The sequence below is a fragment of the Elephas maximus genome, chromosome 6, assembly GCF_024166365.1.
Source record: "Elephas maximus indicus isolate mEleMax1 chromosome 6, mEleMax1 primary haplotype, whole genome shotgun sequence".
NCBI classification, from domain to species: Eukaryota; Metazoa; Chordata; class Mammalia; order Proboscidea; family Elephantidae; genus Elephas; species Elephas maximus.
This window is the reverse complement of record NC_064824.1, coordinates 115,016,521-115,043,586: the sequence shown is the minus strand read 5'-3', so window position 1 is coordinate 115,043,586 and position 27,066 is coordinate 115,016,521.

Here is a 27,066-nt window from a genome sequence, read left to right as displayed (position 1 = left end):
TACTTCTAGGTCAGATTTGTTCGTTCTTTTGTCAGCCCATGGTCTATTCAATATTCTTTACCAACACCACAGTTCAAAGGTGTCAGTTCTTCTTCTGCCTTCCTTATTCATCATTCAGCTTTTGCATACATATGAGGCAATTGAAAACACCATGGTTTGGGTCAGGTTCACCTTACTCTTCATAGTGACATATTTGCTTTTCAACACTTTGAAGAGGTCTTTCGCAGCAGATTTGCCCATTGCAATACCTCATTTGATTTCTTGACTGCTGCTTCCATGGGTGTTGATTGTGGATCCAAATAAAATGAAATCCTTGACAACTTCGATCTTTTCTCCATTTATCATGATGCTGCTTATTGGTCCAGCTGTGAGGGTTTTTATTTCTTTATGCTGAGGTGTCATCCATACTGAAGGCCGTAATCTCTGATCTTAATCATTAAGTGCTTCAAGTTCTCTTCACTTTCAGCAAGCAAGGTGGTGTCATCTGCATAGTGCAGGTTGTTAATGAGTCTTCCTCCAATCCTGATGCCCCATTCTTCTTCATTCAGGAACTCCTATTAGACATATCATAGTTTTATGCAAATAACATGTGCCTTCTTCATTTGTTTGCCAACCATGCCCTCCCCCCGAAAGGTATTTCCATAAGCATGCTATGCTAATTGTTTTACAGCAACATGTAAAGAAATTGGCATAGTAGCGCTTACAAAAATATCTCACAGGGGGAGGGCACAGTTAGTAAACAAATGTAGAAGACATGCTTATTTGTGCAAAAATACTTACGTTAGACTTTTTCCTTTTATCCTTCATAACTCCTAACATCTGTTTAATGGTTTCAATCTCTGGGCTTCATCTGGACAATTTCTTCAGATTTATCTCCAAATTCACTTAATCTCTCTTCAATTATGCCTAATCTACTATTTAGTCTGTTCATTTAGTTTCAAATTGTAATGACTTTATTTTATTTCTAAGAACAAACCACTATTTGTTTTATCTTTTCAAATCTGCTTGACTTCATTTATTTTCCAGCTATTTCTTATGTTTTTGAAGCCTTAACGTGTGTCATTCATCAGTTTAACATGCTTAGTTTATGGGCTCTTATGATGGTTCTATCATCTAAAGTTCCTGAAGGCCTAGTCCTGTAGTTAAGTCTGCAGACTCTTGCTCATTTCTTTGTCCTTGCGTATTGTGGGATTTCAGATTGTGAGCTCATTGTCAGCAGACCTGTATCTGGAGAGGCCAGTTTCATCAATGTGTTTGCTTCAAAAAGAGTGCAATTGTTCTAGATCATATTTTTTTTTTTCTTAGCGAGTTTCTAGATTGTGCAGGAACTGTTTATTCAAACCCCAAACCCATTAAAGACTCATGCCAATGCTTTTGAATTCTCAAGGAAGACATTTTCTCTCCAGACCCAGAGTTCAATTCAAGATAAAGAAGCTTTCTTCTCATTTACCTATACGAGAAGAGTGACACTTCCTAGCTTACATTTTTTTTTTTAGGATGTTGTCCTTCAAGGGTCCTGGCTTTACATGGAAGTCTCAGTGTCAACATTCCCTCCCAGAGGCTCAAGATCTTGTTTCCTGTTCTTGCACAGTATTAAAATTCAAGCCCCTGGGTTAACAAGGCCAGCTCCAGCACCAACACTGCTCTCACACCCCAAGGTAGCTGCAAGGGACAGCTCACATGCTTATTTTTCTAGTTTTAGTTTCCTCTTGGTTTTTGGCTCCTGGGGAATTTTTGTGCATTCAGCTTTGTTAAAACAGGTAGCATGTCTTGATTATTTTTAAGTGCCAGGCACCATACTAAGTGCTTTACACATGCTCACTCATTTAACCCTGTAACAACCCTTGATAATTATCCTCTCCATTTTCATATAAGGATACCGAGTCACAGAGAGAAGCTCAGATTTGAAATCAGGCAAACTGGCTCCAGAGCTTGTGCTCTTAACTGATACTACATACTGCTTTTTTATTTAGGATATTTAGGTTTTTCATAATGGGAAACTTTTGAGTTATTTAGACCCGCATATTGCAGTATCACATTGTTTCTCCCCAAACATCAGCATGAAGAATAACTGCATGAATATATGTTCTGTCTGTCAAATAGACACACAGCCTATCTATTACTAGCTTGTTCCATAGAGAAAATGTTGAAGCATGGTACTTCAGGGGAGAACAGGCTCTATCATAGACACACTTCCTCTATTAGCTCAACTAAGTGACTTACAGTTGGGGGATGTTATAGATTGAATTGTATCCCCCAAAAGATATCTTGAAATTCTAATCCCTGTGCCTGTGAATGTGACCCTGTTTGTAAATAGGGGTTTTCTTTTTGTTATGTTAATGAGATCATAACAGAGTAGAGTGAGTCCTAAACCTAATTCCTTCTGAGTGGTGTCTTTCAAAAGGGAGAAACAGATATGGGCAATTACATACACACATACACACACACGGAAGACACCATGTGAGGATCTAGCTACAAACCAAGGAATGCCAAAGAATCCAAGGAACTCTTGAGCCTACAGAAGCTGAAAGAGACAAAGATCTTCCCCTACAGCCAAAAGAGACAAAGAGCCTAGTCCTGCCAACATCCTGTATTTGAACTTGTAACCTCCAGAACTGTGAGACGAAAAATTTCTGTTCTCTAAAGCTACTCGCTTGTGGTATTTTAAATAGCACTAGGAAAATAAGACAGGGAAATTTTAGCACAACTGAGCTGTCAGAGACTTTAGAGGCAGACTTTCTCAAAGTGTGGTCCATGGACCATCTGCATCAGAATATACTAAATCAGAATTCCTGGGGTAAGGTCCAGGAACCTACCTGTTTTAATAAGCTTGCACCAGGTTCTAATTCTAACATGCTATGAAGCTTGAAAGGCACTGCTCAGTTGGTTAAGGGCATGTGTTTTGGAGCCTGACCTTGGTCCAACTTCTTCCTCAAGGTGATCATGTACAAGCACATCAAAACCTCCTTACTTTCTTTTTATTATGTGGTACTGTCTTAATTATCAGAAACCCTGGTGGCGTAGTGGTTAAGTGTTACAGCTGCTAACGAAGAGGTTGGCAGTTCAAATCTGCCAGGTGTTCCTTGGAAACTCTATGGGGCAGTTCTACTCTGTCCTACAGGGTTGCTATGAGTCGGAATCGACTCGACAGCAGTGGGTTTTTTGGTCTTAGTTATCTAGCGCTACTATATCAGAAATACTACAAGTGGATGGCTTTAACAAAGAGAAATTTATTTCTTCACAGTAAAGTAGGCTAAAAGTTCAAATCTAGGGTATCAGCTCCAGGGGAAGACTTTCTCTCTCTGCCAGCCTTCTCATCTATCTTCCCCCAGACTAGGAGAGTCTCTGTGCAGGGACCCAAGTCCAAAGGACACGCTCTGCTCCTGGCACTGGTTTCTAGGTGGTGTGGCCCCCGCCCCCCACTTCCCTTTCCTCCTTTATCTCATCAGAGATAAAAGGTGGTTCAGGCCACACTCCAGGGAAACTCCCTTTATGTTGGACAAGGCATGTGACCTGGGTAAGGATGTTACAATCCCACCCTAATCCTCTTTAACATAAAATTACAATCACAAAATGAAGGCCAACCATACAATACTAGGAATCGTAGCCTAAACAAGGTGACATATATTTTTGGGTGACACAGTTCAATCCATGACAGGTACCGTGGGCTCAGTGAACAGGTGAGGAAGCAATTTCACAGAAAGTGGCTTTCCCCTGGGGTCTACTTAATACTGTATAGTATAGTTAGTTGTCTTGAATGTTTATCTATATCTCCACGTAGCCTGTGATTTCCTTGAAGGTAGCAACTATTCCTCATTCACTTTGTATCCCCAATGCATACCCCGGTGAATGACATAGCAGTTTCATCCACTTGCTTAGGGTTGCTCTTCCGTGAAGAGGAGAAATAGCCCACTGAAGTCTTCCAGTTTTTTTCTGTGAGAAACACTTTTTATTCTACCTCTATGTACCAGGCAGTTTCTGGGTTCCTCTGAGGGTCACTGAGATGAGTAGGACTTGAACCACACCCTGAACATTTAGAAGAAAGACAGACAGACATTCACGCAAACTTCACACAACACTCCCCAGGCCATCCCTCAGGGGACAGTTCCGGGCCTGCCAGGCCCGCCGAGACCTCACCTTCTCCTGCCCGAACAACTTCAAACCCTTGATGTTTCTCTGCAGATGCCACATCCTGGATTTGGTTGTTTTAATGCTAACAGGGCCTACGTGACATGGGGCACCAAAGATCAGGTGTTCAGCTGGCAGCACACTTCAGCGGCTTGGGATCCCAAGCCTCCCCATAAAGATTTCCCAGATAAGAATGTATAAACAGCATCAGTGCTCTGAGTTCCCTCACGGGGTCTCGCTCCTGCTCTATGTCTCGCCACTCTCTTCCTCTCCCCTTCTTTCATCTCTGACTCACTTGACTGTTATGTCTAATTTTCACTAATCTGGAAGCCTCTGGTTAGGCAGTTACAGGGCTGTTGCAGGGCAGTGACCGAGAATTCTTGGCATTAACAATCATGGCACTGCCCTCCACCTCTCCCCCACCCCACAGGGTCTCCCAGGGAATAAACAAAGCTGGTGAGTCCCAGGACACCAGGACACCAAACACCAAAGAGGCCTGCTTAGAAGTTTCCTCTTCTCTGTCCAGTTTGTTCTTGTTTGTTTAAAATGTATTTAAAACAAAAGGCCATGTGCTAGCTCATGTGTAAGCTGAAAACTCCAGGCATGGAGTTGAGGCATGCTTCAGGGACGGCAATTATTTCTCCAAACCCTGATTTCCCCCTCCTCATCTCTCAGCTCTGCTTATGCTAGCTGGCTCCACCTCAGACCAATTCTCCCCTTGTGGTGTCAAGATGGTAGGAGGAGTCCAAACTCCCACTCACCCCCTCTCCCACTGCAATTCCAATGGAAGTGCCAGGATTGACTTTCATTGGCTCTGATTATTCTGGAATGGATAGTATGACTCCCCCTAAACCTGTTACGGTTGCCAGGACAATGGAATTCACCTATTGGCTAGACCTGTTTCCTACTACTCCCTCTTGGGGGTGGAGTCTGCTCTACCAGAACCACATGGTCTGAAAGGAAAATCAGGGCCTTACACAGGAAATTGAGTGGATGCTGGTGACTCAAAATAGCAACAAATATCGTTTTTACTTTAATATCTTTTTTATTGTGTGTTAAGTGAAAGTTTACAGAGCAAATCGGTTCTCTATTCAATAGTTTGTACATAAACTGTTCCGTGACATTGGTTTCATTCCTTACAATGTGTCAGCACTCTCCTCATTCCCATCCTTGGTTCCCCATTTCCTTTTGTCCTGATTTTCTATCTCTTTCTGCCTTCTCATTTTTGCTTTTGGGCAAATATCACCCTTTTGATCTCGTAATAATTGGTTGTTCTAAGGAGCTCGTTCCTCTCAGGTGTTATTGTTTATTTTATGGGCTTGTCTGTGGTTTGGCTGAAAGGTAGTCTCCTGGAATAGCTTCAGTTCCAGTTCAGAAGGGTGTCTTAGGGCCACAGTCTCAGGGGTTCCTCCAGTCTCTGTCAGACCGTTAACTCTGGCCTTTTTTGCAAATTTAATTTTTTGTTCTACAATTTTTCCCCTGCTCTGTCTAGGACCTACCTTCTGCTGTGATCCCAGTCAGAGGGGTCAGTAGTGGTAGCCAGGTACCATCTAGTTCTTCTGGTCTGGGGACTCTGTAGGCTGTGGTTCATGTAGCTCATTAGTCCTTTGGACTATTTGCTCCCTTAAGTCTTTGGTTTTCTTCTCTCTCCTTTGTTCCAGATGGTAAGAGGCTAATAGATGTATCTTAGATGGCCACTTGCAAGCTTTTAAGACCCCAGATAATACTCATCAAAGTAGGATGCAAAACTTAATCTTTATGAACTATGCTGTGCCAATTACACAGATGACCCCTGAGTTTATGGTCCTTTGCCTTCAAGCTTAGGAACTTCGTCCTGTGAAGTGTTTGGTTATTTCTAAGAAGTTGCTCTGACTGTGGCCTTTGTGTGCTCTATTGTCTATATTAATATATAAGCAGCACCGACAGGTATGTAGAAATATCTGTCACCAAACCTATATCTACAGGTTAGTGTGTTCTCTTACCAGCAATGAATATCTTGAGCACTATAAACATTGTACATACATTATTTTATTTAGTACCTACCTTTTGAGGTCAGTAGTACTATCTACATTTAAGGAGAAGAAAAAGCAAATTCTACCCCAAATAATGGAGGAGGGGGTGAGAGCCAGGTCTCGCTTCACAGCCACTCTCATTCCATTTTGCTTATAAATCTCCCCATCCTATAAAACGCTCAAACTTGAAAATCCAGAGTCTTCTTCAACCTTTCTTCCTCCCTTTTCCCTTGCATCCAACAGTCTGCCCATAATCACTACTCCATCTGTCCTTGCCCTGCCCCTGACCTAGGTGGCCTTCATTATCTTTCTCCTAAATAATGGCAGTAGTTTCCTAAGGGATCCTCGAGTCCCTACTGCAAGGACCACCCACCGATGTGCTAAGTCTGGATATAGCTCATAGACCTGCTTTCCTTGGTTTGCTTTTTTATCTAATTTGATGGAACATTTTAAAATTGGAAGATTCCTCAAACATTTAAATTTCTAGCTTCTCTTGGAAAATTGGAAGATTTGACAATATTGAACCCGTATATTGCTGTGACAGTAATGGATTAAACCACAGAGCTGCTGCCCATCTTAAAAGGGGCATGTACCCTTCAGTTGGCCAAAGTTCCCACCTCTTCCTGCTATTAAATTTAAATTCAAACATTTGAATAAGTACTATATACACAGGTTTAAAAGTCAAATGATCCAAAAGAGAACACGATAAACATTCTCTTCTCAACTCTTATTCCCCAGCCAGATGGTTTCGCTCACTGGTATCCTTTTGGGGATATTCTGTACATAAACACACACACATTTACACTCTTTTTTTTTTTTCTTTACACAAATGGTAACATACTAAACTCCCTGCTCTTACCTTGCTGTTTTCTCTTAAAAATGTCTCTTGGAGATTATTTCATGTTAGTATACACAGAGTTTTTTCATTCTTTTTTACAGCCAGATAGAATTCCATTATATGGATATACCATAATTTATTTATCCAGGACCTGACTGATGAGTTTTTGGGTATTCCTAAAAATTTGCTTCTAGAAATATTATTGCAACAAATAATCACATACATGTGCTATTTTACACCTAAGTACAAATAAATTCTTCAAGTGGAATTGCTGGATCAAAGGGAATATATGTTAAAGTGAAACTTAATTTCAAAGGAAAAACAACAACAACACACACACACACACACACACACACGATCCCAGAAAGATTAAAGATGGCTCTTGTTACACTTGCTACACTACACTGGCTGACCCACATCGATGTCTTGCATCCATTTCTTCCACTAGACAATGAGCTCCATCAGGCAAGAGCTTTGTCTGTCTTACCACATCCTCGGAACTTAGCACCATGCCTGGAACGTAGAAAGTGTCAATAAAAAGTTGCTATAAGTTTTTTTTTTTTTTAATAGGGTTGCTATGAGTTCGAATCAACTCCATGGCAACGGGTTTGGTTTTTCTAAAGGAAAGGAGAGAGGGAGGGAGAAAGGGTTATCTTGAGTAGAAACTAAGCCATGGGTACCAAGACCCCAGAGAAGTTCTGCTCACCCAAATAGTCTAATTCTGTGACCTAACAGAAAAAGCAGTCATCCTCATTTTCATTTAGAGAATCATATTCAAAGAACAGCAGAGGGAAGAAATAAGAGTAGCTCAACCCAACCTCAGGCTATATGCAAGTGAACACGCTTATTTCTGAGATAAGGAGCCATATTAGGTATCACTCTCCAAGAGGGTTAGTGAAAATGAGGAAAACCTTCAAGGAGATGGATTGACACAACAGCCTCAACAATAGGCTCAGACATATCAAAGATCATGGAGATGGCTCAGCAACAGGCAATGCTGTTATACAGAAGGTCACCATGAGTTGGAGCAGACTCAAGGGCAACTGCCAACAGCAGCAGCTGGACTGGGTGAGGACCATGTGCTGGAAGCTCAGGGGGAAAAGTTGAGCTGGAGGTAGAAAGATGGTCTATCAGGAGAAGACATAACCACCTTTCTGGCCTCATTTTAGTTTAACTTGATCCACATTTGCCCTCCAACTTGGCAGAATGATGTTGACAAATGCCTTTCCTTTTCATCCAAATGTTCCCCAGATGGCTTCAGACAATACATGTTTTGGCGTAAGTCTACATGCAAGATCTCAAGAGGTCTTTTCCCTAAACAAGTTCAATAAAACAAAATGACCAAGTCCTTGGCATTAGCTGGAATTGTTTCCAAACTCAATATTGAGACCTGATGCACTTTTCAAAAATGGCTTGTTGTTTTAGGTGCCATCAAGTCAGATCCAACTCATAGCCACCCTATGTACAGCAGAACGAAACACTGCCCTGTCCTGCGCCATTCTCACAATTATTGTTATGCTTGAGCCCATTGTTGCAGCCACTGTGTCAGTCCATCTTGTTGAGCTGCCAGTAAATGGGCCCTCAGTAAAGTTTCTTGAATGCGTGAAAGCAGAGGGTTGAAGGTATAGGAAGATTTCACTAAGGGTTTGAGAACCTCTTCCCTTGGAAGCCAAGAAAACCAACCAAGTTTGGGAGGAGAAAGGAACAAAAGAAGGACAAAGGGAAAAGAGATGGAGGGAGGGAAAAGAATGCAGATGAGAATTGCTCTTGGTTGGGGACAGATAGATGAACTTGGGGGAAACAGAGAGAGCTGGGGACACGTGAAGACCCGCAGGGCCATTAGGGCACCTTCTCCCAAGGCTGGAGGAGGGCATGCTTAAACCCCACTGAATCTCCTTCTTGGAAATGGCAGGGTCTTCCTGGGGGAAGACCACAAGAGAGACTGCTTCTGGAGAAGTTATGGAAACAGGGGCTGCGGGCAGGCAGGCTGAAGAGGCATTTCAGCGACGGTTTGCCCTGGTATGTGAAAAATTTTTCCTGCTTAGATAGTTGGCAAACATTTTTGAGGCAAAATGGAATTTATTAACAGAAAATATTTGTCAAAGATTGTTTCCTTCCCCTTTCTCTCTGTTCTTTTCTTCTTTTTTTTTTTTTTTTTAATCTTCTTCTTCCCAGGGTGGAGGACTCCATCAACAAGGTTCTTTCATCTTCATTTGTGGTTTGGAAACTTAAGCCCCAGCTTACGTAGAAAGGAAAGAAGAGGGAGAGGGCTTTCGGGAAACAGGAAATGCTCCCTCCTCCTCACAAGACAGCCGCTTTCTTCTCTAAGTGCAGGTGTCAGCTCTCTGCCCTGAGAAGAGTCTGGACTGACCTGGAATTGTCTTTCCACAGGAATTCATTTTGCCCACCCTCACATGGGTTTGAATCCGTAATCTACTTCTTACTAGTGATGTGGCTTTAATCTTTGTGAGCCTCTGTTTCCTTGGGAGTAAAACAAGGAGGTATAATACTTATCTCTTGCCGCTATTGTGAAGATTAAAGTAAGATAGCGTACATTAAGTTTCTGGTGTGGGGGCTGGCCCAGAGTAAACCTTCAATCCATGTTAGTTCTGCTCCTTCTGCTATAGGATAGAGACGCTGGTGTTAACCTGTTTACAAGGGTACTTAACTAAGGATTAGGATATGGGGTATCTCTTAATAAATAACAGAGGCAGCAAAAACATCACATTTATTCACAGCTTACAAAGGACCAAGTGTTCTAAACACTTTACTGATATTAATTTTTTTAGCCCTCACAACAGTCTTACTATTATCCTCTCAGAGAAGTTAAGTAACATCCCCAAGGCTACAGTGAGACTGAACCAGCATTGGAACTCAGACCATCTGGCTCCCTAGCCTACTTTCTTATGCATGCTACATTCCCACAGCAAAGAAAGGGAATTAAATCAGTTGTGAAATTGAAAGGGTTTGAGAGATTAGTTTTCCCAAACCCTGTTTTACAGAGGGGAAAAATAAAGTTCAGAGAGGGGAGGTGCTCACACACAGTCACGGAGCTGCTTACAGTGGAGCCAGGACCAGGCACCAGTCTTCCAGAATCTCAGGTCAGCATCCTGCCTCCATGGAAGAATGGTCAAAGCTGTTGGGGAGAGAGATCATGCTGGCTGGTTGCCCTGTCCTTAAGAACTACAGGTCTCAACTTAAATTCCCACTTTATTATTTTTTTTTATAATTTTTATTGTGCTTTAAATGAAAGTTTACAAATCAAGTCAGTCTATCACACAGAAACTTACACCTTGCAACATACTCCCAACTAACCTCCCCCTAATGAGACAGCCCGCTCCCTCCCTCCACTCTCTCTTTTCGTGTCCATTTCACCAGCTTCTAACCCCTTCTACCTTCTCATCTCCCCTCCAGGCGGGAGTTGCCAACATAGTCTCAAGTGTCCACGTGATCCAAGAAGCTCATTCCTCACCAGCATCCCTCTCCAACCCATTGTCCAGTCCAATCCATGACTGAAGAGTTGGCTTCGGAAATGGTTCCTGTCCTGGGCCAACAGAAGGTCTGGGGGCCATGACCACAGGAGTCCTCCTAGTCTCAGTCAGACCATTAAGTCTGGTCTTTTCATGAGAATTTGGGGTCTGCATCCCACTGTTCTCCTGCCTCCCCGGGGGTTCTTCATTGTGTTCCCTGTCACAGCAGTCATCGGTTGTAGCCAGGCACCATCTAGTTCTTCTGGTCTCAGGATGATGTAGTCTCTGGTTTATGTGGCCCTTTCTGTCTCTTGGGCTTATAATTACCTTGTGTCCTTGATGTTTGTCATTCTCCTTTGATTCAGGTGGGTTGAGACCAATTGGTGCATCTTAGATGGCTGCTTGCTAGCATTTAAGACCCCAGACGCCACTCTTCAATGTGGGATGCAGAATGTTTTCTTAATAGATTTTATTATGCCAATTGACTTAGATGTCCCATGAAAGCATGGTCCCCAAACCCCTGCCCCTGCTATGCTGGCCTCCGAAGCATTCAGTTTATTCAGGAAACTTCTTTGCTTTTGGTTTAGTCCAGTTGTGCTGTCCTCCCCCGTATCGTGTGTTGTCTATTCCCTTCACCTAAAGTAGTTCTTATCTACTACCTAATTAGTGAATACCCCTCTCCCACTCTCCCTCCCTCCCCCCTCATAACCACGAAAGAATGTTTTCTTCTCAGTTTAAACTATTTCTCCAGTTCTTATAATAGTGGTCTTATACAATATTTGTCCTTTTGCAACTGACTGATAATGCCTTCCAGGTTCCTCCATGTTATGAAATATTTCAAAGATTCATCACTATTCTTTATCAATGCACAGTATTCCATTGTGTGAATATACCATAATTTATTTATCCATTCATCCATTGATGGGCACCTTGGTTGCTTCTGTCTTTTTGCTATTGTAAACAGTGCTGCAATAAACATGGGTGTGCATATATCTGTTTGTGTAAAGGCTCTTATTTCTCTAGGATATATTCCGAGGAGTGGGATTGCTGGATCGTATGGTAATTCTATTTCTAACTTTTTAAGGAAGCACCAAATCGACCTCCAAAAGGGTTGTACCATTTGACATTCCCTCGTTGGAGTGAGATGAAATCTCATTGTAGTTTTGATTTGCATCCCTCTTTTTTTTTTAATGGCTAACGATCGTGAGCATTTTCTCATGTATCTGTTAGCTACCTGAATGTCTTCTTTAGTGAAGTGTCTGTTCATATCTTTTGCCCATTTTAGAATTGGGTTGTCTTTTCGTAGTTGAGTTTTTGCAGTATCATGTAGATTTTAGAGATCAGGTGCTGATCGGAAATGTCATAGCTAAAAACTTTTTCCCAGTCTGTAGGTAGTCTTTTTACTCTTTTGATGAAGTCTTTGGATGAGCATAGGTGTTTGATTTTTAGGAGCTCCCAGTTATCTAGTTTTTCTTCTGCATTCTTAATAATGTTTTATATACTGTTTATGCCATGTTTTGGGGCTCCTAATGTTGTCCCTATTTTTTCTTCCATGATCTTTATCGTTTTAGATTTTATATTTAGGTCTTTGGTCCATTTTGAGCTCGTCTTTGTGCATGGAGTGAGGTATGGGTCTTGTTTCATTTTTTTGCAGATGGATATCCAGTTATGCCAGCAATGTTTGTTAAAAAGACTGTCTTTTCCCTGTTTAACTGTTTGGGGGGGGGTCTTTGTCAAATATCAACTGCTCATATGTGGATGGATTTATGTCTGGACTCTCAATTCTGTTCCATTGGTCTATGTATCTGTTGTTGTACAGTACCAGGCTGTTTTGACCACTATGGTGGTATAATAGGCTCTGAAATCAGGTACAGTAAGGCCTCTCACTTTGTTCTTCTTTTTCAGTAATGCCTTATTTATCCGGGGCCTCTTTCCCTTCCATATGAAGTTGATGATTTGTTTCTCCATCTCGTTAAAGAATGTCGTTGGGATTTGGATCAGAATTGCATTAAATGCCTAGATCGCTTTTGGTAGAATAGACATTTTTATAATGTTAAGTCTTCCTATCCATGAGCAAGGTACGTTTTTCCACTTATGTAGGTCTCTTTTGGTTTCTTGCAGAAGTGTATTGTAGTTTTCTTTGTGTAAGTTTTTTACATCTCTGGTAAAATTTATTCCTAAGTATTTATCTTCTTGGGAGCTACTGTAAATGGTATTGATTTGGTGATTTCCTCTTGGATGTTGGTGTAGAAGAATCCAATTGTGTTTTTGTATGTTTATCTCGTATCCTGATAGTCTGTTGAACTCTTCTATTAGTTTCAGTAGTTTTCTTGAGGATTCCTTAGGGTTTTCTGTGTATAAGACCATGTCATCTGCAAATAGAGATAATTTTACTTCTTCTTTGCCAATCTGGATGCCCTTTATTTCTTTGTCTAGCCTAATTAAATTCCCACTTTAAACCAATCGTTTGTTTCCAACAACCTTTGATTGGGTGTCTGCCATGAGAGAGGCATCAGGGAGTCCATGAGCTATAGGAAACTGAAGAAGGAAACCTGAAGGGGTAAGAGATGGAGTTTATTGGCAGGGAGAATGAGGTTTGGACAAAAGCTCTGATTAAGGAGCCGTCCTCCTGTAGCACGCTGGGGTTTAAACGTGGGGCTCAGGGCACCGAGCACACTCCACATCCTGCCCTCAGCCGCCCTCTGTGTCCCTCCCCTGGAACAGGCCTAGCAGTCAGAGGCCCCGTTATTAATGCCTTGATCTGCCTGACTCCCTGTGGCTCCACTGCCAGGCCCATCCTCCCCTCATTGCACACATCTGGGGCTTATGCTCCTAGACAACACATGTTGGAAGGATACATGTCGGATGAGCTAACATGGCCCAAAGCCTGAGCCCAGGTCCACATACAATGATCCTAAGAAACCATGTGCAATCTCAAGGCTTTCCTACACCTATAGTCACTGGTACAGCTGTACCATATTTTTAAAAAAATCCTGAAAGACTTCTGTACTACTAGGTAAATAGCCACTACGCTGAGCCCCTCTAGTGCCCCCCTGCCACGTCTCCTGGCACTCCCACACCTGCCCTCAGTTCAGCAGCTAAAGAGTTAACACCTGACCCAGCAGAGGCCTCCGGAAGCCTGCTCCAGCCTGGAGAGTAGGCTGTCAGAGTCTGTTTAGGGCTAGCCCCATTCTTACTGCTCTTAAATAGTTTGAATGTCACCCCCAGATGAAGCTACCCAGATGGAGTGAGGCATCTAAACAGAGCCACATGGGGTCCATCTAGGGTGGCTCCTGGGAGGCCAAATCTCACAAAAGAAAACTGAAGGGGTAAGAGATGCAGTTTATTGGCAGGGAGAATGAGGTTTGGACAAAAGCTCTGATTAAGGAGCCGTCCTCCTGTAGCATGCTGGGGTTTAAACGTGGGGCTCAGGGCACCGAGCACACTCCACATCCTGCCCTCAGCCGCCCTCTGTGTCCCTCCCCTGGAACAGGCCTAGCAGTCAGAGGCCCCATTATTAATGCCTTGATCTGCCTGACTCCCTGTGGCTCCACTGCCAGGCCCATCCTCCCCTCATTGCACACATCTGGGGTTTATGCTCCTAGACAACACATGTTGGAAGGATACATGTCGGAACAGCCAGAGAGGACTCCCCAGCAACCCCACAAAATCCTCTGCCCTTTAGGGTCCTGCAAAGGTCATCCAGGCAGGGTCAAGGGGTAGGGAGGAGGGTCTTGCACCTGGTTTCAGACACTTTGCGGAGAAAGAAATTCAATAACTTTGGGAAAGGGGGTGCCCCATATCTTGTGACCATTGGGGAAGGGTTCCTTAAATCTTCCTCTCAGTTCCTCCTATTCAAATGGGGAAAGAGTAATGTCAGAAGTATTTCAGCACATTGGAAGAGGGAGGGAGGGAGGATGGGAGGGTAAGGGAGGCACAAAACCCATTCACCCTCCCCTAGATTGCCATAGGGGAGTCCCTGGGTGGTGTAAACAGTTAATGTGCTCAGCTGTTAACTGAAAGGTGGGCAGTTTGAGTTCACCTAGAGGTACCTCTAAAGAAAAGCCTGGCGATCTACTTCTGAAAAATCAGCCACTGAAAACTCTATGGAGCACAATTCTACTCAACACATATGAGGTCACCACGAGTAGGATTCTACTCCACAGCAACTGGCTGTATGTGGAAATGGCGGGGACATGTGGGCAGCTCTGTTACATTAGCTCTAGAGCCCAATGGTCCTGGGCTCACCTCCTGGCTCTCCCTGTCACCAGTCCTCTGACCCTGGACGGGTGTTTTACCTCTTGAAGCTCAGTTTCCTCTTCTATAAGATAAGGATATAATAATAATAGCAGCAGCATCATGAGGATTAAATGAAGTAATCTATGGAAAGCACCTACCCATGGGACTATTGCTAATTCCTTTTCTTCCTTTATATTATTAACTTGGGCCAAAAAAACAAAATAAAAAGACTCTGTTCCAAGCCATTCAGATATTCATAAAGTAAATTCAGGAGTTTTTTCTGTCATCTACTACTGTCAAATCTTCATCTAGTCTTTCCTTCCCTTGAGCGCCCACATCACTGGCCCTTTCTTGGGAGTAGAATGGTGGGAGATGCTCAGTAATGAGACAGTTCCTGAAGCCGCACAGACATTTCAGAAGGGATGGCTTCTGCCATTTTGCACTCTGTATTAAGTGCTCATAGTTCATAGTGTTTAATATGGAACTTAATATGGAATCAAAGTGAAAACATTAAAAGATTTAAAGATTATATAAAATGTGCAGTAGATGGATAAATCGATAGAGAGATTGATGGTTGTAAATATAGGTATACATCTTACAAACTAAATAGTATATAAATTAAATAAGCAATCAACTTCATGTGTCAAATCATTTTTGTCTAATTCAATGCATTTATTAAGTGCTCAGCTGCTAACCAAAAGATCAGTGATTTGAACCCATGGGAGAAAGATGTGGCAGTCTGCTTTGTAAAGTTTTACAGCCTTGGAAACAAACCCTAAGGGGCAGTTCTACTTTGTCCTATAGGATTGCCATAAGTAGGAAGGTACGAGTTGGGTATGAGCAACCTATGTTCCACCTTGGGATAGAGACATGGAGAAGTGAGAGATGCCTTGTTGTCAGACAACAGTGGTTTTGAATCCTGACTCAGTTAATTACCAGCTGTGGGTTCCCCAAGCTATAGTTTCTTCATCAGTAAAATAGAAATGAAAAATATCTACCTCATAGTGTTGATGATGGTGTCCAGCCACCACCACTGACTGCTTTGACGAGGGATCACAATACATGGTCCTGGACAGAGCTGGAGAAAAATGTAGAACAAAATTCTAACTCACAAAAAAAGACCAGACTTACTGGCCTGATACAGATGGGAGAAACCCCCAGAGTATGGCCCCTGGACACCATTTTAGCTCAGTAATGGAGTCACTCCTGAGGTTCACCCTTCAGCCAAAGATTGGACAGGCCCATAAAACAAAACAAGCCTAAAGGGGTGCACCAGCCCAGGGGCAAGGACTAGAAGGCAGGAGGGGACAGGAAAGCTGGTAACAGGGAACCCAAGGTCAAGAAGGGGAGAGTGTTGACATGTCGTGGGATTGTTAACCAATATCATAAAACAACGTATGTAAAAGTCTTAAAGTCCTCAATAAATGTTAATTTCTCCCATTCCCACATTCTTGCCTCAGGTGCAGTAGAGAGATGATTTGAACAGGTGTTACCAGCCCTTTGCTATTAAGATTATAGCCTTGTTGAAAAGACAAAAAAAAAAAAATTTTTTTTTCTTTTTTTTTTTTTAGTAAGGTATAATAAACTGTCTACATGGTACTAGGTGAAAAACAATCAAAGTACCAACAGCAAGGGCATCAAGGGGATGCCCTGATTGGCTTCACAGAGGAGGTGGGTCTTGAAGGCTCCATAGCTTGCAGCAGAATTGAGGCTCGCATTTCAGGCCCAGGTATGGAGGAAGGAATCAAACAGACATGTGGGTGGGAATGCAGGAAGACAAGATGAGATTGACTAGAGAAGAGAAGCCATGTGGGGACCAGAGGGAAGAGCAGCAGCAGACGAGGAGCATGGCATGAGTGGAGACTTCGAAAGCCAGGTAGAGCCAGGTGGGAATGATATCATAGGAAATGGGCTTAACTGGAGGCTTTGGTATCATGAGATCAGTGTTTGATGGAATGAAATGCTGAAGGTCTCCCCTCTCCTCAGGAAGAGTCAGCAGGAGGATCATCAACCAAAGAGGGACCTGTGAGATTTGCCCATGAGTTAGATGTCCAGGACAAAAGGAAGAATTGGGGATGACACCTGGTTTTCAGCCAGTGTGACAAAGGAGGAAGGGAGTCCTTGGGTGGTACAAACAGTTAATGTGGTCACCTGCTAACTGAAAAGTTGGAGGTTCGAGTCCACCCAGAGAGTCGCCTAAGAAGAAAGGCCTGGTTGTCTACTTCTGAAAAATCAACTATTGGAAACCCTATGGAGAACAGTTCTACTCTGACACACATGGGGTTGCCATGAGTCAGAATTGACTCAATGGCAACTGGTGGTAGTAAGGGAAAAATACTGATAACCCTGGGCACTGAGAAGTTCAAAAGGGCATTGCCTGAGAAGAAGGTCATGAGGTCAGTTTTGGATGAGCTCAAGCAAGATGACTGAACAGGAGCCCTCCACGTGGGTGACCTCCAGAGAACACATGCCCCTTTAAGGGCAGGGTCTACTTCCATCCTATTTAATTCTTACCTCCTCCCCTCACCTTAATCCAGTGTCATGTTCCCTGAGGACTCAACTCAGGAGTTATGCAAGCTGTCCAGAGGGGGCCAGAGAGTGTGTGCTCAACACCAGTGCAACTCAACTGGGTCTCAAATGGGTCGCTGAAACAGTCAGCTAGAAGACCCCTAGATGTGCTTAGACTCCCCCACATTTTTGCAGAAGAAAAACAAAAGTTTCTGGAATGGATTTGGCTTTATACCAGGCAAAGTCTCATGCCTTAGGGAGAAGATCAGTGCCATACAGACTCCTAGAACCATTGCATCCAGAGGTAACTTTAAAATGTTCTTTATATGCCCTTCATAATATCCTTCCTTGTCTTTTGTCTTCCCTGTCATTTGTCTTTCACTTTCTTTAAGGTGTCTTTTGATGAACAGTCAGTATTCCCTTGGATGAGTCCTCTTGCCCATGAGTTTTGCCTCCAGGTAAGCCCACCCTTATCTGCTGCTGCAGTTGAGCATGGCTTTGGCTGGCAAAGCTGTGTGCGTTTCTGGGCGCCAGAAGAGCAAGCAGGCCCTGAGGCCGCTAGCATCAGGAATGGAGGAAGGGAGTTCCAGATGGAAGCAGCGGAGTGTGAAGATGCTTGACTGCAGGCCAGATGAGGGGCGGGGGGAGAGGGGCGGGGGCTTGGAATGCCCTAAAAGGTTCCAGACCAGTGGAGAAACTGCTAGGAAAAAGACTGAGAGCATCTGCACGCAGACCCAAAGGAACGTCTGGTATTTGACCCCTATGTTAATAAGATTTGGGACTTACAGACTCCCCAGGATTGAATCACACTCATCCCAAAATTATCGTCCGTCCAGTCTCTTGCCAGGATTACCAAAGAACCGTTTCTTGAACAGAGATGGACAACTGTCATAACTCTTGTAGGTCATTCATTCAAGATCCCCCTAATACTTCTACTGCCTTCTATGCAATGTTGAGAAACATAGGAAGTCCAACTACAGATTTCCTGGATAATTTGAAGAAAACAGACAAACACAGGGAAAATGGTTTCACAGTGAAATGGATAAAAGAGAACAGAAAGAACTTCTTTTCAGGAGACTGAGAGGGTGAAAGAGACAACCACACTGGGCCCCAGTGTCCTCATCTGTAAAAGGATGAGACCATATCATGCCTTGCCTTACTCAACATCACAGAGTAAAGCCCATTTGAGATGCTAAAAACCTTGACATGTTGAAAGAAATGTCTGTAGGGATTTATGAACTGTGAAGTTCTCCAACTAAGGTGATGGAAGAATGTGTATTCTTCACCCCTAGGTCATCTTCCAGAAGCACTAGGCAGATGAATGAGGCCAGAGCCATTTGCTATGGTGCTATCAGATTCTGCTTATCCTTTTGCCTGCCAACAATCCTCCTGCTCTCAGATGATAAGCTTCTTTCTTCCCACCAAAGGAACCATGACTTGATCCCTCCCTGGGCTTGGCGATCCGAAGTACTCCAAGACCACCTCCCACCAGTCCCCACTGGAACACCCAAGTACCAGGTACAGATGACTCCTGGAGCCACATGCCCAAAGGGAGGTGAAGAGAAATAACTGAGTAACTGACTTAGAGCCAGAGAGCCCTGAAGCACCATCTGAGCCTGTGGGTTACAACGAGAGCCCCAGTGAGCCTTGGAGTCCCACTGAGCTTCTCTCAGTGGGGAGGTGGGGGAGGCCAGGACTGACTTTGGGTCTTCCACCTTTGCCTTGACCAGAGCAGCTCTGATGTTACCAATCTTCTATACTGGGGCTCCATATACACTTTTGTTTGCAAAAGCAGCTTGTGGTTCTACAAGTATTCATAAAATATCTGTCTGCACTAATGCATTTTAAAGATAAAGAAACCAAATCCTAAAGGAGAAAAATTAATTGTACTCAAAACGTCTTTAGAATCAGATATCAGACTCAGTAAGATTCTACCGGGAAAGTACTCAAACATGCATGTAAATCCCATCTTCTTTACACTCTTGTAGTTTACTTCTTCAACTTTCCCCATTCCCTCAATTCCTAAGTACTTCTAGGACAGGTAGAAGTAGAGATACTGCTATTTAGGACAATGTCCTCTCTGTGTTCTCCCTCTAGGACATTGCAGACGCTCCCTTCACCTCTGTTTTGTGCCTTCTCCATACTTAACCCTCAGAGCTGTTGGTAGACCTAGACTATGAGCACCTTGTTGGTTGGGACCAGATCTAAGTCCATAAATCTGTGTGGTCTCCATGTTAAGCACAGTGGCGCGTACTCAGTACAAGATCAGTAGATGTTTATATGAATGAATGAATGAAGTCACTTCTACATATAATCCCCTAGTTTCTCTTCTCTAAATAAGTCAACCTCCTCCACAATTTTTTTTTCTTTTGGGTCACAGAGGGCTAGTGCTCTAAATTCTCTCTAGGGGGAAAGCTGGACAGATGTACTTGGGAACATTTAAAACTAGGTTGGCACTGGAGAGGAAGGAGCCAATATATCTAGCCATCCATGGCATGCCAAGGCCTTATTGAGACAGAAATAGGCACTGTAGGAGGAATCTCAATTAAATATTTTTCTAAGCATTCAGTCCTGGGCTTTGCCTCAACATGGAGATGGAGCTGGAGCGAAGCATAGGACAGGAAACCAGGAGGATTTTGAATGGGGGCTCTGAACCCTCTTGGGACTCAGCTGCTTATATGTAAAGCTGGTGACCTCAAGTGGCGCTGACCTACCTCCAGGGTCCGGGAAGGAGGACACCTTTTTTTCAGCCACTTTCCAGAATCCCCTACATTTGAGGGACCCATTATCTCCCCGACACATACTCTTAAGTGGCACCATGTATCTGAAATATTATTCCTACCAGCTCCACCCAGCCATTTTCATCAGTCAACACTCCCCAAGAATCCTGCCTCATCTAGAAAGAGTTCCTGGAATGACCTGAGGGGAAACAATAACACTTTGTGCACGGAGCTCCCTCAGGCATGCTGCTTATCCTTCTATGTTAAAATATGCAGGACTTCAATCCATCAAAGCACAGTACTTCATCTATATGGATGACTACCCCAAATAGAGTGAGATCACATGCTAGGAAAGGTGAGGAGGAAACAGGCACCTGGGAGTGACATAGACAAGCCAGTACAGAAGCCAGGTCCATCTGTTTCACACGTATACACATGTGAATAACAGCAGATATCTTTCTTTTTTCATAATTGGGATCATACTGTTTTGAAAACAGCTTTTCTCACTTACAAATGTATCATCAACATTTTCCCATGTCATTAAGTATTCTGTGACAACTTGATTTTAACATCTATAGCTGTTCAACATTTAGATTGTTTCCTGTTATTATAACACTAAAATGAGCACCATCATGGATGCAGCACCATGTTCATTGCTAATCATTTCAAGAGGCAGGATGGTATACTGGTTAAGACCAAGGGTTTTGTAGCTGGTCTCTCTGAATTCCAATCTCAACACCACGCCTCACTATTTGTTAGATCTTCCTCAATGTTAACATCTCTGTGCCCCTTTTTCTTTATTTGAAAATTAGAAAAAAAAAATTATTTGCAAAGGTATTAATAGTACTTTCCTCATAAGGTTGCCCTAAGAATTATGTAAGTTAATAATGTAAAGTGCTTAAAGCAATGCCATCCTTAACACTTAGTGCTGTTAGCTGAGAAAAAACTCAATCAAGTTTAATTATTATATTTTTGGGGTTGTAATCCTTGAAGAAGAATTTCCAGATCAGCAATTTCCTACATCTTTAAGGCTTTTGAAACATATCGCCCAATTGCCTTTCTGAAGGATTATGCCAATTTAGAGCCTCAAAGTTTATGAAAACATTGAATTTCCCAGTCTTTCCAACCTCTCCTTTTAAAAGTCACCCTTTGGAAATAACCGAGTTGCTTTCTATTATCCACCTGGACTTCTCTGTAACTATAGGATGTAACATTATGGACCTCTCCTTAAAACGCTCAACAACCTTGCTCTCTTTCCCTGTCTTCTGGTCTCTCCTTTTATAGCTCTGATCTTTCCTCCATTTCTTTCATTACAGCCCCTTTCCTGGAACCACGTAATGCTAAATATTGTGCAGGGTCTGGACCAAAGCAGTCTCCTCTCCTTTCTCCACACCCTCTTTCTCAGAGGTCTCACCCACTGCAACCATCCCCTTGGTGCAAATGGCTTCCAAATTGATCCCTCTAGTACTCACTCATCACTATGTTTGCCAGCTACCGGGTGTCTTGTCATCTCAAATCTACAAGTTTAACACCAAATCTACCCTATATCCTCCCTTTCCTCTACCTCCCCCAGGAAACCCTCTGACTTCCATCTTCCTGTCACTAAAGCTTAAAACTTCAAAAGCATCTTGGACTCCTCCTTTTGTCTGATATCCCCCTCCAACATCCAAGCAGTCATCAGATGCAATGCACTGTTTTTTCTCAATATCTCCTACAGAGTCTCTTCCTTTCCATTTGTAACGCTATCATCCTTACATGGCACCCTAGGGCTGCCATAACAAATTACCACAAATTTAGCGGCTTAAAACAACTGAAATTTATTGTTCCACAGTTGTGGAGGCCAGAAATCCAAAGCGAGGTGTCAGGAGGACCATCTACCCTCTCAAGGATCTAAGGGAAGATTCTTCCTTTGCCCTTCCTAGCTTCTGGTGGTTCCTGGCAATCCTTGACTTTCCTTGGCTTGTAGATGCATCTCTCCAATCTCTGCCTCCGTCTTCACATGGCTTCCTTCCCCTCTGTGTCTGTGTCTCTTGTCCTATTTTTTTTTATTGTGCTTTAAGTGAAGTTTACAAATCAAGTCAGTCTCTCATACAAAGCTTATATACATCTTGCTGTATACTCCTAGTTGCTCTCCCCCTAATGAGACAGCACATTCCTTCCCTCTACCCTGTGTTTCCATGTCCATTCAGCCAGCTTCTGTCCTCCTCTGCCTTCTCATCTCCCTTCCAGACAGAAGCTGCCCGCATAGTCTCATGTGTCTACTTGATTCAAGAGGCTCACTCCTCACCAACATCATTTTCTATCTTATAAAAAAAAAAGCAAACCAGTCCAAACCCTGTCTGAAGAGTCAGCTTTGAGAATGCTTCCTGTCTTGGGCTAACAGAAGGTCTGGGGACCATGACCTCTGGAGTCCTTCTAGTCTCAGTCGACTATTAAGTCTGGTCTTTTTACAAGAATTTGAGGTCTGCATCCCACTGTTCTCCTGCTCCTTCAGGAATTCTCTGTTGTGTTCCCTGTCATGGCAGTCATCGGTAGTAGCCAGGCACGGTACAGCTCTTCTGGTCTCAGGCTGATGTAGTCTCTGGTTTATGTGGGCCTTTCTGTGTCTTGGACTCGTAATTACCTTGTGTCTTTGGTGTTCTTCATTCTCCTTTGCTCCATGTGGGTTGAGACCAATTGATGCATTTTAGATGGCCACTTGCTAGTGTTTAAGACCCCAGTCTTGTCCTATTTTTATGAAGACACTTGTTATATTGAATTAGGGACCATCCTACTCCAGTATGACCTCTGTTGACTAAAAATGTCTTCAAAGATCCTTTTTCCAGATAGGGTCACATTCACAGGTACTGGGGATTAGGATTTAACATATCTTTTGGGGGACAAAATTCAACCCAGAACAACCCTTATTCAAACTTTCAGCATAGAGCAGATCCCCTTGCCAACCAGTTCTTCCCCACCACGCTCCCTCCTTTGATCAGCTTTAAGATGGATCTCCCTAAACAATCAGCCACTCTCCTATTCAAGGAGCATTTGCGACCTCATTGCCTGAATAAAGCCCATACCCCTGCATTTGGCATTTAAGGATTTCAGGGACCTGATCCCATTCTGTATTTCCAGCCTTTTCTTTTGGAATTCTCTTAGCCTGGTATGTCCATTTGCTGTAAATCCTTTAAAACACTCCTTTTCCTAGAGGCTTTTCTGAAATACTCCAGTGCACAATGATAGCCTATTTTAGTTAGAATCATTGAGCTACAAGTAACAGTTTGAGAAACACTCAAATTGGCTTAAACCATAAGGATATTTGTTATTTCACATCACAGAAAACTCTACAGATAGAATAATGAAAGGGGTGTACTGCAGCAAACACTGTTCCCACATGCAACGACAATTTCTCTCTTCCTCTTTCCCAGCAGAACCTCAATTTTGTTCAAATAACCGCCTCTCCTTACACAGCCATGTGCTTTAATTTTAGCTTTAGTGAGTGCAAAGCTTATACAGCTTAGTTGTTAAGGACACAGGCACTGGATCCTGTGTTCAAATGTTAGCTCTTTCACTTCCTAGCTGTGTGGCCCCTGGGCAAATTATTTAAGCTCTATGCCTCAGTTTCCTCATGTATAAATTTAGAGTACTAATAGTACTTTTTCTGTTTTTGTGTTGTTGTTAGGTGCCATTAAGTCAGTTCCAACTCATAGCAACCCTATGTACAACAGAACGAAACACTGCCTGGTCCTGTGCCATCCTCACAATCGTTGCTCTGTTTGAGCCCATTGTTGCAGCCACTGTGTCACTCCATCTCATTGAAGGTCTGTCTCTTCTTCACTGACCCTCTACTTTGCCAAGCATAATGTCCTTCCCAGGGACTGGTCTCTCCTGATAACGTGTCCAAAGTACATAAGACGAAGTCTCACCATCTGTGCATCCAAGGAGCATTCTGACTGTATTTCTTTCAAGACAGATTTATTCATTCTTCTGGCAGTTCGTGCTATATTCTATATTCTTTCCCAACACCATAATTCAAATGCATCGGTTCTTCTTCAGTCTTTCTTATTCATTGTCCAGTTTTCACATGCATCCGAGGCCACTGAAAATACCATGTCTTGGGTCAGGAGTACCTTAGTCCTCAAGGTGACATCTTTATTTTTTAACAATTTAACGAGGTCTTCTGCAGCAGATTTGTCTTAGGCTGCTATCTTAGTTATCTAGTGCTGCTATAACAGAAATATCACAAGTGGATGACTTTAACAAACAGAAGTTTATTCTCTCACAGCCTAGTAGGCTAGAAGTCTGAATTCAGGGTGCCAGCTCCAGGGGAAGGCTCTCTCTGTCAGCTCTGGAGGAAGGTCCTTGTCATCATTCTTCCCCTGGTCAAGGAGCTTCTCAGCACAGGGACCCTGGGTCCAGAGGCCACACTATTCTCCTGGCTCTAGTTTCTTGGTGGTGTGAGGTCCCTCTGGCTCTATGCAAGCTTTTCTCTTTTATAACTCAAAAGAGATTGACTTAGACACAACTTAATCTTGTAGGTTGAGTCCTGCCTCATTAAAATAACTGCCACTAATCCCATCTCGTTAATATCATGGAGGTGGGATTTACAACACCCAGGAAAATCACATCAGATGACAAAATGGTAGACAATCACACAATACTGGGAATCACGGACTAGTCAAGTTGATACACATTATTTTTGGGTGACACAATTCAATCCAAAACAGCTGGGTTCTCTAAAGAAGCAAAACCAGTAAAGTGTATAAATATATACATAGAGAGAGATTTATATCAAGGAAATGGCTCACATGGTTGTAGAGGATGGAACATCCCAAGTCTGTAGGTCACACTTCTCCTGATTCATGTAGCTACAGGGAGAACCCAAGATCAGCAGGTCAGACAGCAGGGCTCTGGCTTACAGGCTGCGAAGACTGACAAATCCCAAGATCGGCAGGCCAGACAGTAGGTAAGCTGCTACCTCAAGTTCCAAGAAGAGGAAGTTTGACAAACACTAACAGGTGCAGGGTCCAAAGCGAGCAAAAGCCAGCAAGCCTTGCCAGAAAGTCTACCTTTTTGGATGCAGGCCACACCCCAGGCAAACTCCCTTTCAACTGATTGGTTACTCACAGCAGATCCCATCATAGAGGTGATCACATTATATCAAATCTCATCATGGAGGTGATCACATCATCTCACTATTGCCAAACTACATCATCACTGACAAACCACTGATAATCATGGCCCAGTCAAGTTGACACACAACCTAAACCATCACAAAATTTCTTGACTGCTGCTTCTAAGAGCACTGATTGTGGATCCAAGTGAAATGAAATCCTTGACAGCTTCAATATTTTCTCCATTTATCATGATGTAGGAGCTCTGGTGGTGTAGTTTTTAAGAGATCAGCTGCTAACCAAAAGGTCAGCAGTTCGAATCTACCAACCACTCCTTGGAAACCCTACGGGGCAGTCATACTCTGTCCTATACGGTCGCTATCAGTGGGAATTGATGGCAACAGGTTTGAGTTTTTTGGTTTATCATGTTGTTGTTTATTGGTCCAGTTGTGAGGATTTTTGTTTTTTTATATTAAGGTATAATCCATATTGAAGGCTGTAGTCTTTGATCTTCATCAGTAAGTGCTCAAAGTCCTCTTCACTTTCAGTAAGCAAGGTTATGTCATCTGCATATTACAGGCTGTTAATGAGTCTTCCTCCAATCCTGATGCCCCATTCTTCTTCATAGAGTCCAGCTTCCCGGATTATTTGCTCAGCATACAGATTGAATAAGTATGATGAAAGGATACAACCGTGACACACACTTTTCCTGATTTTAAACCACACAGCATTCCCTTGTTCTGTTTGAACAACTGCCTCTCGGTCTACGTACAGGTTCTGCATGAGCACGATTAAGCATTCTGGAATTCCCATTCTTCACAATGTTATCCGTAATATGTTGTGATCCATACAGATGAATGCCTTTACGTAGTCAATAAAACACAGGTAAACATCTTTCTGGTATTTTCTGCTTTCAGCCACATCCTCTTCTGAATCTGGCTTGAATACCTGGCAGTTTCTTGTCAATATACTGGTACAGCTGTTTTTGAATTATCTTCATCATAATTTTACTTGCATGTGATATTAATTATATTGTTCGATAATTTCCACATTTCACTGGATCACCTTTCTTTGGCATAGGCATGTATATGGATCTCTTCCAGTCAGTTGGCCTGGTGACTGTCTTCCAAATTTCTTGACACTGCTAGCATTGCATGTGCTTGTTGAAACATCTCAGCTGGTATTCTGTCAATACCTGGAGCTTTGTTTTTCACCAATGCCTTTAGTGCAGCTTAGATGTCTTCCTCCCATAGCATTGGTTCTTGATCATATGCTACCTCCTGAAATGGATGAATATTTACCAGTTCTTTTTGGAACAGTGACTCTGTGCATTCCTTCTATATTCTTTTGATGCTTCCTGCATCATTTGATATTTTGCCCATAGAATCCTTCAGTATTGCAGCTAGAGGCTTGAATTTTTTCTTCAGTTCTTTAGGCTTGAGGAATGCCGAGGGTGTTCTTCCCTTTTGGTTTTTTATTTCCAGGTCTTTGCACATTACATTATGTTACTTTGTTTTCTCAAGCCATCCTTTGAAGTCTTCTGTTCAGCTTTTTTACTACATCATTTCTTCCATTCGTTTTAGCTACTCTATGTTCATGAGCAAGTTTCAGAGTCTCTTCTGACTTCCATTTTGGTCTTTTTTTTTTTTTTTTCTGTCTTTTTAATGGCCTTTTGCTTTCTTCATCTATGATGTCCTTGATGTCATCTCACAACTCATCTGGTCTTCTGTCATTAGTGTTCAGTGAGTGAAATCTATTCTTGAAATGGTCTCTAAAGTCAAGTGGGATATGCTCAAGGTCATACTTTGAATCCTATGGAATTGTTTTAATGTTCTTCAGCTTCAGCTTGAACTTGCATATGAGCAATTGCTAGTCTGTTCTGCAGATAGCCCTTGGCCTTGTTGTGATTGATGATATTAAGCTTCCCCCATCATCTCTTTTCACAGATGTAGTCAGTTTGATTCCTGTGTTTTCCATCTGGCGAGGTCCATGTGTGTAGTTGCCATTTGTGTTGCTGAAAAAAAGGTATTTCCAATGAATAAGTCATTGGTCTTG